At 47.8% G+C, this 12,645-nt stretch overlaps 1 long non-coding RNA gene across 1 annotated transcript; it reads right to left on the bottom strand.

Annotated features, from left to right (window-relative positions):
* Positions 1–6,066: 6,066 nt before the first annotated feature.
* Positions 6,067–11,252, bottom strand: LOC131912334 (uncharacterized). The gene is made up of 3 exons (XR_009379595.1): positions 11,101–11,252; positions 9,939–10,098; positions 6,067–6,194 (listed from the first exon to the last, which is right to left on the bottom strand). It is a non-coding gene; the product is annotated as an uncharacterized LOC131912334 (long non-coding RNA).
* Positions 11,253–12,645: the final 1,393 nt, after the last annotated feature.

Raw genomic sequence — 12,645 nt, 5'->3', positions numbered from 1 at the left:
TAAGTCTTAATCTGTAGAATAATTCCTGCCTGACTGGGAGAGTCCTGATAATCTTCAGTACCAAGTGACCGTGGACTCGGTGTGGGAGCGCTCTGCTCCACAGGACATGGTCTTCCTGTTGTAGAGAGCTCAGGGATGAAAGGCCCATTGGTCTTCCACAGCTCCCGGCCTGCTGGTTTCTCCGCACGCTCTCCAGCAGGTCTGTGCCAATCCCATTGTCATCCCTGTGCCCTCTGGCCGCTGCAGCTGACAGTTCCAGTCGACCCTGAAAGCACAGGTCTTCTCCGTGGGGGCCTTCATCTGCTGGAACATCTGGCAAACTCTCCGAGGTCCTTACCTGGTTTCCATGCTTAATGTATGTGTAAAGATTTTATCAAGGCTCTTGGCGGCTGGACTTCACGGTGTAATCACAAAATCAATCCACATAGACTAACTGGACAGAGACTCACTAAGAAGCCATCCCACAAGGTCAGGCACTTAATTAAGGTGCTCTTCCCCCATCCTTTGCCGGCCCCATTGATTCTTTGCTTTGCCTAACAGATGTTGCTACTCTTCTTGTGGACAAGCTATGCCCCACCTGGGACCATCTTCAGAGCTTTGCAGTTTGGTGGGAAAACCACCAGGGGGCACTTGTGTACTAGCCCAATCCCTAGGGAATGGACCAGAAAAAGCCTTCATCCAACCCCAAGAAGACAGCTAACCCACCCTAGATAATCTACTCGGCTGAGTTCTGTTTGCTAAGCTTCAAGATTCTTCCTTTAGCTATGAGCATCCCTTGAGATAATCAGAGACTCCTCTCTTTCGGACATCTGCACCTTAGTGAGCAGTACAGCCATGGACTCCATCACTCCTAGACAAGGCCTAGGAGATCTTTGTGCAGCAGAGATGTTCTACTGGAAACTTTGCATGCCAGAGTCTTTGAATCGTAACATGTAAGTAGGCACCTTATTAAAAATAAGCCTAGCCAGAAATTGCCAAGCTACTGCCCCTCGGTGATGTGGAGTGTGCTTTGCACTGCTGTTGCCTGGCCTTGATGAGCCAAGCTCATCTTGGATGATTGTGGCCCATTGCCTCTCAAGGCATCAAGCACTGCTGTGTGTCTCTCATGTACCAGGTCTTGGACTGAAGACACACTTAGTGTGAGGAGAGAATCAAGTAAGCAGGACATTATGGAGCAGGAAGTTCATACATAGCTAAGGAAGCTTCCAAACTAAGACCAGGTATCAGACTTAGCCTTGAAAGACGGGACATCTGGTTGGTGGCATCTGAGAGGACCAAGGCCTGAATGTACGAGATCCTCAATACCAAGGGGCAATTCTACCCTGCCCAAAAACAAGCAGAGCTTTCAGAGAAGTTCCAACTTTGTTTGTTGAGTATCTACTATGGACAAGACAAAAAATGCATCTGAAATCATCCAGGTTGTGGTAGCATTCACTGGGTACATGGGGCATGAAAGCCTTGAGTCCAACAGTGGAGTGAGACCTGTCTAGTCTTGGCCCATTACAGACTAGGCACCCATTGAGCACCTGTTTAAATTGGGTTTTTACAAACTGCCTAGGTTTAATGACCTGGAGGTCATTTCTGCTAGGAGTGTTTACAAGTTATTTGTGCTCCCAAGAAAGGAGTGTCAATCAAGCATGACTCAAAGTCTGGTCTTCTGTAGAAGGGGATACTTGGTCCTCTGAGGCCTTTGCTGTCCTTGGAGATTGTCTCAGCGAGGGCTGATGTTTCTGACAAGGCCCTTGCTGCTGTAAATAGAGTGAGTATCATCCACAGACTCAGTAATGAAAGAACTAGGAATTTTATTTTTTTTAAGATTTTTTTTTTTAGATTATTATACAAGTGTGTGTCTGAGTATGGGTTGGCACTCTGCATGTCTCTCTGTGGTACATGCACACAGAGTCCAAAATAGGGTGTCCAATCCCCTGGAGTTGGAGTTATAGGTAGTTGTGAGATGCCCAACATGAGTACTTGGAATTAAACTTAGGAGTTTAAACTACACCGATCACCTGACTGCCAGAAACATGCTTTACCTGATTATCAGAAATGGACCTTTTTTTTCCTGCTCTCTGATTTTCCCAGGATGGAGTTAAATGTGAGTGTCATAACAGGGATGTTGAAGGAACTGCCCCCACCCCCAACCCTCTGTGCGTGAAGGCCACAGGGCCCTCATTTTAAGACTACCCAGAAAGGACATGAGTTCTTGGGCTCAGCAGCACCTGTAACCCTCTGTAGGGTCTTCCCTTTGTAAGGCCTCCTTTCAGACAGTCACCCTAGGGTCTTCTCACCCCCTGAGGAGTATTTTCCACTCAGATGCAGAAGGGTTGTCCTACTTAGCTTTAAGTGTCAACCTGACAAAGCCTGGAGTCATCTGGGAGGAGGAGGAGGAGGAGGAGGAGGAGGAGGAGGAGGAGGAGGAGGAGTGTCTTGATTATTAATTGGCTTAGGAGGATCCAGCCTACTGTGGGAGGCACCATTCCCTGAGCAGGTAGTCCTGAACTGTCTGAGAAAGCTAGCTAACAAAGCATAAACTGGCCAGTGAGCCAGCAAGCAAAGCCCCCCTGTGGGTTCTTCTGTTTGTACTTGGTTGGCTGGAGTGAGTTCCTTAGTCAGAGGTAATACTAGATGGAAATACAAACAGGCCTGCCTTCAAGTTCCTGCTCCAGCTCCTCTCCTGACTTATCTCCATGATGAACTATGATCTATAAACGTAGATAAGTTCTTTCTTCCCCTAAATCGCTTTTGCTCATGGTATTTGTTATAGCAACAGAGATGAAGCCAGAACAGGTGTTGAGGAAGATTTGTTCGCTCTGCCCCCCGAAACTGTCATTAAACTGAACTTTGATTCAGAGGATGGAGTGATCGCTCAGCTGACCTAAATAAACCACAGAGCTCTTTTGGCCGACTCAGATGAGGAGGGAGGGACACAGGGAGAAAGGAGGAGGGGCTTAGGAGTTTCACGGACCTTTTTGGATCTTAGAAAAGCAGAAGAGGGTCAGCTGGGCTTTTCTCCTTCTCTTTTTGGATCTACCAGGTTCATACCCTACTGACTCGTAGCTGGAGCTATCTCCAGTCCCGCCCGGGCTGGCAGCCACTCAGACTCAAATAAACACACAGACGCTTATATTATTTAAACTGTTTGGCCTAATGGCTCAGGCTTCTTGTTATCTAGATCTTACATCTTAAATTAACCCATTTCTACTAATCTATAAGTTGCCACGTGGCTTGTGGCTTACCAGTATCTTAACATCTTCTCATGGCAGCGGCTGGCAGCGTCTCCCTGACTCAGTCTTTTCCTCTCTCTTTGTTTCCCCCCACCCCCACTCCCCACCCCTACCCCCCTGCCTATACTTCCTGCATGGCTACTGGCCAATCAGCATTTTGTTTATTAACCAATCAGAGCAACACACTCAGAGCATACAGACTGACTCCCATGTTTTTATTAATAATAGAATAATTTAGATAATCATTACAAATGGGGAGACCTGTTGCTAGTCTTCCAATTTTTCATGTAGAGTAGTACCCTTGGTAGGAAACATTTCACTAATGCAAAGATTCCTTCCTGGATAAAGGGAGGAGGCTTGAGAAGCTGATGAAATTCATGAGAAACCTACCAAGACGCAAGAGGCCCCTCCCTCAGGTTGTATAAACAGCAACCACGGCAGGTGAGAGGGAAGTCTTCAGTGAGATTTGACTCCAAAAGGCTGCGCAGGGAGCTACAGTTACGCAGCGGTGTGAGCTGGCCACAGTGTTGGCTGTCGAGCTTTTTGGTGACATAACTATCAGAGCTGCTCATGCGCCTGTGATTAACCCCTCCCCCATGGTTCTGTGACTAACCTGGTAAACTCCTTGGTTCTCCAAACTGGATTTGATGAAGCCATTCTGTGATCCATCATCCAGGCCCTCCCTGGGTTGACAAACGCCTTCTCGGGGAAAAAGAGAAAGGAATGGAGAAACAACAGAGCCCAGTTTCCCGCTGCAGAGCAGGAGTCAAGAGCCTCCAGAGGCTATGAAGGTGATATATAAGATACAACATCAGTGCAGCCTGAAGCAGGCTCCACATGGGGGTAACATAGCCATCAAGTGGACCAGGCAGAGTCGGGACCCAGCAGACTTATGGGGGCACTGAAAATGATGTTATATTCTATTAAAATCAAAGGAAATCATGAACATAACAATGAACTTAGCCTGGATATTTGTCTTATGTCAGCACGTTCATTTAAAAATGATCCGCTGATTTTTTTATGAAGGAACCCATGAAAAGAAAATGGCCAAGGCCTTTGGAAGTCAAGTGCTTCTACCACAGTGGCTAAAGCTTAGGCAGTTCTTGCAAATAAGATTTCACACAGACAAAATTCATTCCAGTTCTGAAGTCCACTGAAATCCAATGGTCACAAAAGAATCTAACATCTCAGGGTCTAGGCTTCAAAGGAAAATGATAAATATGGTACCTTTAAAAGAAAGGAGGAAAAAGAAAGATCCACATGCCAGCCTCCCCTTCAAAGACCTGGTGCCTGGCATGCCCCTGCCTCAGCTTCAAGCTCACATGTGGAGGGTTGGTCCCCAGTGCAGGACCCCTCAGGGTTCTCAGCTCACCAATGACTTAATACACTGAATTCACAGCCTCCCGGGACTCTGGGAGGTGACAGAAACTTTTAGAAGGGCCTATTTGGAAGAAGCATGTTTCTTAGGAGTCCTTGAAGACTGTATTTTGTTCCCACCCTACCCTCTCTCTGTCTGGCCCAGTCACCATGCCCATTCGGTCATCAGCTTCTCTTCCACATCCTCCTCCGGTGATGTTCTGATGGACTCAGGCCCAAACACAGCGGAACCAGCCAACCACAGACCGACACCATGAGCCAAACTCCTGCTTTTCTTTCTTTTAAGTTGTTTTACTGGGCATTTTGTCAGAGATATGGTAAAATGACAAATACAAACTCCAGATAGTATCCTTCTGGGTTCTTTATCTTGGAATCAGTAGAATCTCATGTTGAGAAAGTAGCCTCTGTGTGTGTGTGTGTGTGTTTGCCCTAAAGCACGTGTTCTCTCTCTCTCTCCGTCTCTCTCTCTGTCTCTCTGTCTCTGTCTCTGTCTCTCTCTCTCTCTCTCTCTTGCATTATATTATATAGAGACACAGAGCCAAGAGCAATCAGGTCAGGTCATGAAAACAAGAGTCCCTGGGCATCAGAGAGTCCAGAAACAAACAAACAAATCAGTTCAGCCAACTTGCTCTCCAGCAGGTACCAGACCCCAGGTACACAAACCCCAATGCTGCAAGAGCAGGGGGGTCAGGCCAGTCTGTGGAGCCCGGGGACTCCAAGCGCCAGGCCCAGATGGTAGCTGCTCTCCAAGCACTTCAGAAACCAGTCTTGGACTTCAGTGCCTTTCAAAGCCACCACAAGGACTGGTTGGAATGAGATGGGGCAGTTCAGTCAACACAGGTGAAGGCTGGGGCTAGACCGTGATCTGAGCTTCCTAACAAGGATCGATTCCTACCTGGGACCTAAAGTTCAGAAGTGACATTTCTCACCCCTCCCCACCCCCACATGAATCTTCCTTGTGCGGTGTTCTCTGAGGACCTCAAGTCCATCCAGGACTTGGCCCTGAGCTCAACAAAGCCACATTTTTACAGATCGCCAAGGTTCACAGATGTTTGCACTGACCACTCAGCAAAGCCACATTTTTACAGATGGCCAAAGTTCACAGATGTTTGCACTGACCACTCTGTGCTCTGCTGCCATAACCGGAGCTGCTTCCCATGACGCTCATCCTTTCCCCAAGTTCAGGCTGAAGAACCGTCTACAAAGATCAGCAGCTCCAGAAGATGGGGAGGGGAAAGGCATCCTGTGGAGAAATCGAGTTAAGTGTAATCCACCACTCAGTCAAGACACACGGCAATGCTCTCCACACAGTCAGGTTCAGAAAAGGGAAGCTGTGTGTCAGGGTCCAAGAGAAAAGGAAGGACTGTGGGGCTTACTTATGAACACAGTGTGTTTACATTTTTCAGCAGAGTTGTGAGACACCCCCCAAGGGCTCAGGAATGCTCCTGCTGACCTTCAAGCTGAGATGAAGGCGTAGATGGGTCAACCCATCTATGAGCTCTGAGAGAAATGCCTGCCCACTCCATAGTTAGGTACAGTCTTTTCCCAAATGGAGAAAAGTTTGACAATTGGGAATGCACAATGACTCCAAAGCTGCAAAAGAGGAGTAACAGTCCTTACTGACAATTTACTTGATCTATATAATCTCATCAATGCTAAAAAAATTACAAGGGTACAAGGTATTAGTAGCTCGTTTTTTGTTTGTTTGTTTGTTTGTTTTGTTTTTTGTTTTTTTTAGAAAGTTAAAAGATTAGCCTGGCAGTGGTGGTGCACGCCTTTAATCCCAGCACTTGGGAGGCAGAAGCAGGCAGGCGATTCTCTGTGAGTTCAAGGCCAGCCTGGTCTACAGAGCAAGTTCGAGGACAGCTAGCACTACACAGAGAAACCCTGTCTTGAAAAACCAAAAGAAAAAAAGAAAGTAGAAAGTTAAAGGACTAAAAGAGTTTTGATGGTCAACCAATGTAGTATCAGATCTGGGATTCAGAGGCAAAACTCCATTTCTTCCCAGGGTTATAAGGTATTGTATGTTTTACATGTCTAATCCTCACCGGGATCCGGCAAGAGTGTCTTATTATCTTCACTTACATGTGGAAAAATCAAGAGACAGAGAAACAGACTGGAGGGCACAGCTTGTTCCCAAAACGTCAGGCTTCACCTGGTGCTGAGCATTGGGTGACCCAGATCCTGCTGGAGCAGGCATGATTCTCAGAGAGAAACCCCGGAAGGTCCTAGCCAAAACGACTCATATTTTAAAGGGGGAAAAAAGCAAAAACGTAGTTCAGCGAATCGTTGGATTTTCTGTGCCAACAGGCTGAATTCCATGTAAAACAGGGGCGTGGTTAGTAATAGCTTGGAATGACTACAGATGTCCATAGGCTTGTTTTACTAATTAAGCAGGCCTGGATGCTATGTTAGTTGCAGGAAATGCATGCCCTGGAGGAGACATTCAAAAGGAATCTTTAGATTTCTGTGTAATATAGACAGAAAAATCCGTGAGGTGGAACGCACTGTCCATCTCTGTGACGGGGCTTAGAATCCGGTTACTTATAAGTGATTTTTACAACCAGCTGGGTGATGTGGGAAAGATATGGAAAGTCACTATAATTCGAAACACTGTGGACCGACTCACTTTGCAATAACCGGTCTCAGCATTGCGTTCTCACACCCCGTCTAAGGTCTGGGGGCCAGGCAGGCTTGCCAGTTCACGGTTTGCACGAGTCCCCGCCTGCCTGCCTCAGCTGCTGCAGCCACCTCTCCCTGCCGAGCTGCTGATGCGGCTGGGGCCTGAAGTCCCCCTCCAGCTGGACGCTGCCCTGGCTGACCCTCAGCTGCCCTGTCCATGTCTGTTCTAGAGACTAGCCTCAGGGGCAATCCTGTCTTCAACAGCCCCGCCTCTTCTCTTCCAGAGGTCACAGGAGACTGAGCCCTGAGTGCACCACGTCTTAGAAAGATTTTAATGAAACAGCTTTTCTATTTATTTGTGTTGCTGCCTCTGTTGCCTGGGGCCAAGGCACCAGTCCCCAAGAGGGGGAGGCTGAGGGTTGGGGGAGGGGACTCTTGCAGACCACATGCTCTCTTGCCAATCACCTAGCCCCCAACACTGACCCTGGCCTGCACCAATCCAGTATCCTTTCCTAGTTGTCTTAGACCTATCGGAATCCGGCAGGGGTGGGGGGCTGGGGCTGGGTGGATAATAAACAGTTTGTCCCTGTAAGACTCACTAAGAATAAACGGGTTTCCCAAAGTGCTGGGGATCCCACTAGAAGAGAAACAAAGGGTAGGTAGCCTTATGGGATCTGGTTAGTAGAAAGCCACTGTACACACCCCGGGTTGAGGCTTTCCCACACTCAGAACACAGCAGCTGTACTAGCAGGTGTGGAAAGGCTTCCTCTGGCCCCCAGGAGGCAGCTGCCACCTGGCTTACCAGTCTACTCACCTACTGACGTGTTTAAATTGTGCACGTAAGAAAAATTTATTTTTGTGTACGGGTGTTTAGCCTGCATGCTTGTGTGGGTATCATAGGTGTGCCTGGTGCCCAGAAAAGGGTATTTTAAGTGTGGATCTCTTAACTTGAATTTAAAAAGAAAAGAAAGCCAGATATGACGGCACCCACTGATGATCCCAGCATGGGGAAGAGGCAGACAGGAAGATGGAGAATTCCAGACCTACCTAGTGAGTCTGAGGCTAGCCTCAGTCACACAGTGAGACTCTGTCTAAAAACGAACAGAAAACAAACTGACTAAATAAATAAATGAACAGAAAGATTGCGTCAGAGGAGAAGAGAAAGGTTATTTTTAAAGGGTTTGCTGGGCTGGGGATGTGTTTAATGATTGGATGTTTGCCCAGCACATGGGAAGCCATGGGTTCCTTCTCCAGAATGAGGAAAGCAGGTTTGGAGGAAGCGGACATTTGCTGAGATATAACTTACATATGAGATTTCACCCTTTTAAGGGTGTGACATGGAAGCATGCATCTTTGTAACATCCATAGTCAAACTTCGAGCTCCTTTCCCCTAAAAGTTCCCTGTGTCTCCTTGTCATGAACTTTCTTCTCCTCCCCTGGCCCCTGGAAACCTCTAACCTGTCTCTGGTTGGCCTTCTGGAGGCCATCGTATGAGCATGCTTTGGCATCTGCCTGTGTCGACCTTGAGATCCATTCCTGTCCGTGCTGTTGCCTGGCCCTGCCTCAGTTTCCTTCTGGGAGATGTGACTTTCATATCCTTTCACTGGAACATGGGTTTTTTAGATTATTTCGAGGGTTTAGCTGTCAGTAATAGAGTTGGTATCAGCTTTTGTGAGGACACGTTTTCATTTGGGTAAATGCTCCAAAGTAGGATTGCTGGGTCTCTTGAGAAGGTTTTTGAGCAGCAGGGACATTCAGGAAGGTTGATGGGTAGTTTAAACAGGAAGCTGAATATTAGATTGCTGAGGTTAATTAAGGAAGACTCTCTCAGCTCTGGGCTCCCTCGTGGCTTACCATCTCTGACGAGGTTTTGCAGCTAGCAAGTGGGAACCTGTTAGTGTCTCGGTTAGTCTAGACACAAGGGATAGGGCAAGTAACCCACTAGATTACCAAGTAGCTCTGTGGTTGCTCTCCACGCTCGTGTTAACTTGCTGTAAAATGAACACTGTAACTGTGCCTAGCTCATAGAGATGCTGCAAGGATTGTTTAGATTTATTTTATGTGTATTAGTGTTTTAACCTTCGTGTGTGCACGTGCACCACATGCAGACTGTTTCCTCAGAGGCCAGAAGAGGACCTCTAGCATCTAACTCCTTGGAACTGGAACAAAGCATTGTGAGATACCACATGGGTGCTGAGAACTGAGCCTGAGTCTTCTCCAAGATCTTTCCAGTCCCTTGGTGTGGGGCTTTTTAAAAGTACCCAGGAATGTAGAAACCAGCCCAGAATGCAGGAAACACCCAACAATTACAACCTGGATGTATCCTGGTTCAAAGTCAGAACTAGTACTTCCGGGAAAGGAGATTGTGGCATAGTTCACCTGCCTCCTATGAAGCTTGGTGTCAAATTAAAAATGCTTAGCACATGACACAGAGAACCTCATGTCATCATGTGTCACATGATGGCTGTGTGCCTGCTGTCTGCCAGGTGAGAAGAGCTCCGGGCAGGAGAGGCCGTAGGAGAGACACAAGGAAGTGTCCTTTGGAAGTCCCGCAGCCAGCTCTCCCACCCTGCACACAGTGCAGTGCCAGTACATTAGGACTGCCCTTTGCAGTGTCCGATTCTAGCCCAGTTACTGATTCTGATTCCAGGGAAGCGAAGGCTAGCCCCTCCTGACCTCCGTCCGTGGCAGAGCATCATTCTGTTCCGTATTTACCTTTCATCTGCAAACATTTGCCTGGTGCCATTTAAAAGTCACACTGCTGTCCTAGGCACCGAGGATACCGGACAGCGGCCAACGGCAGCAAGATGGTGCTTCTGTTTTGCGCAGCACAGGCGCTAGATTGGTATAAACACAGGGACAGCTCTGCTTCCTGCTGGAACATTCCAATGAGAAGATGATGGGCTCAGCTAGGCACCATGTCTGCTGGCCTAGATTCACCAATGTGATGGTGCCATGGGGGACTCGGGGCACAAGCGGGAGGCTTTGGCTCAATGGGGCCGACAGCCCTGGGGGTGCTGTTAGCTGGGAGGATAAAATAGGTTAAAGCTCCCCAAGGATGAGGCTGTGGAGCAACCTGAGAACCGTCATCAGTTTCTCCAGGAATCCAGATAGTTCTCGACAGAGGTTTGCAGAGGTTGTTCCTGAGTGTGAACAAGCAGAACATGATGCCAGATGTCTGACTTGTCCTGGAAAACAGCAAACGCTCCCGAAAACGGAAAAGCCAGCACTGCTGTGTGGATCCAGGGCCCACACCAGGAGCACAGGACTGACATTTTAGATTTCTCGTGAGTCCCAGTTAGGTCAGCCACAAGCAGAGAGGACCTAGGCAGAGGGCCCAGTGGAGTCGGTGGTCCCTGTGAAGGGGCCCCAAAATAGCTTGACCACACAGCAGCCATGACAGGCTTAGGGGCCTAGACACAGTTTCTGTGACAGGCTTACTGGCAGGCAACACCCAGATCCAGGAAAAGCCTTAATCTGACACCACCCAGGGATCCACCCAGGGGTGAGGAAGTACCTGACATCCCAAACATTCCAACCATTAGATAAGGTGGCCAGATGTCCTTGAGTCTAGCACACACCTATTTTTTTGTTTTGCAGATACCCCTAGACAATTGTCAGCCAATCAGGGTCCTGGACCCTGGAAATCCCCTCACCCCAACCTCTGCTATGATAAAAACTCTGCCCCACCTGAGTTCAGGGCTCTCTGCTCTCACCGCTGTGTCAGACAGACAGAGGGACCAAGCTCCAAGCTTGAAATAAAGGTTCTTTGCTTTTACATGCAGGATTCCGTCTCTGTGGTGGTCTTTTGGGGGTCCCTGCGATCTGAGCATAACAGTCCCACCTCAGGTCTTACTTCGATTGCCGCTGCTCTTACTGTGTGTGCTGGGCATGCTGCTCTGTCCTGTGGGCTATCATAAGAAGACTCTTTGTTTGGCTCTGTTCGTGAATTCCACCAGGGATCCAGTTTTCCCCGTTTCAGGAAGGTGGTGCTGTGGACTCCCTGTTGGTTAAGCAGTGGTGCTTGTGGCTGGCTGCCACCCATAGCGGCCATGCTGACGGATGTTGTGGTGGCAGAAGAATCATGAGCCATGGTTATCTTTCTAGAGCTTTATTGGGAAGAGAGAGGAAAAAGAGAGACAGGGAGAAAGAGAGAGAAAGAAAAAGAGAGAGACCACGCAGAGGAGAGAGAATGTGGAAGGAGAGTCCATATGGAAAGAGAGAACACAGAGAGAGCACGCCCGCTTTTTAGGCTGGGACGCCGTCGCAGGCTGGTGACGTAATTAAGGACACAATCCTTACATCTCCACCATGGTTTCTACCTTCTTAGACAAGAGAAAGTCTTGCCTGGGAGCAACCATTCAACCACTTCCCTTCTATGGGCTTGAAATGGTCACATGACCAGGGCTGAATCAACTACCAACTTACTTAGATTCTAAATTGGGGATGCTATGTGTGGTGGCTTTGTGGGGGATTCTGATACCGGGTTGCCTTTTTCAGTGTAAAACATGCTTTCTGGTGTGTTTCAGAAATGATCTTTCCTCTCAGAAGACCTAGAGGGCAGAAGGGAGAGGCGAGCTCTTTATAACATACGCTTCCTCGGTTGACTTTAGGTTAGACTGTGGAGGCTGAGCCTAACTTTGTTATCTAGAAGGACTTTAAATAGCCTTGATCTCATCCAAACAAAAGTTCTTAGGGACCATCTGGAACTTCACTCCCCTGGAAGACCCACCTGTCTACAGATTTGACTTGCTCAGCCAGGCAGTTCCTCATGATAAAGTCTCAGGAGGGGTGTGTATGTCCCCTGTTTTCTGGCTGAATCATGGCTCATCCATAATAGACAGGATTCTCCCTTTGGAATGTCACAACAATCTATTCTTTTCTCATATTGTACTAGAACCTCTAAATGTCAAGCAGTCTCATTACCACCCAGGGTTTCAAAAAGAAACAAATGCATCCATCCACAAAAAGATTTGTGCATGGATATTCATAGCTGATTTATTCATTATTTAAGTCTTACAATTCAAGATAAAGATATATAAACTAACAAAAATCCTGGGCGATGAATCTGGATAGACATTTCTCTAAAGCAGACATTCAGATGACCAATGAGTGCCTGAGAAGCCCATCAACAGCTCCACACAATACCAAGTCAGAATGGAAGGGGAAGAATCCATGGCTGAACCAGTCAGCCAGCAGCCAAAGCAAGTGTGGGCAAAGGTGTGGAGAAGCTGGGACCATTGTGCACTGTTGGTGCAGATGCCGAATGGTACAGCTACTTAAGAAAGCAGCCCAGTAGCTCCATCAGAACTTCAATGTGGAGTTAGTTCTGTGTTTCAACAATGCCATTCCTTAGGGATGTATGTCCAGGAGAAACAGGAGTACACTTCTACACCAAACAGGCATTTAATATCTATGGCAG

The sequence above is a fragment of the Peromyscus eremicus genome, chromosome 6, assembly GCF_949786415.1.
Source record: "Peromyscus eremicus chromosome 6, PerEre_H2_v1, whole genome shotgun sequence".
NCBI lineage: Eukaryota > Metazoa > Chordata > Mammalia > Rodentia > Cricetidae > Peromyscus > Peromyscus eremicus.
The sequence above is the reverse complement of the archived record's forward strand: the minus strand, read 5'-3'. Positions and strand labels throughout refer to the sequence as shown.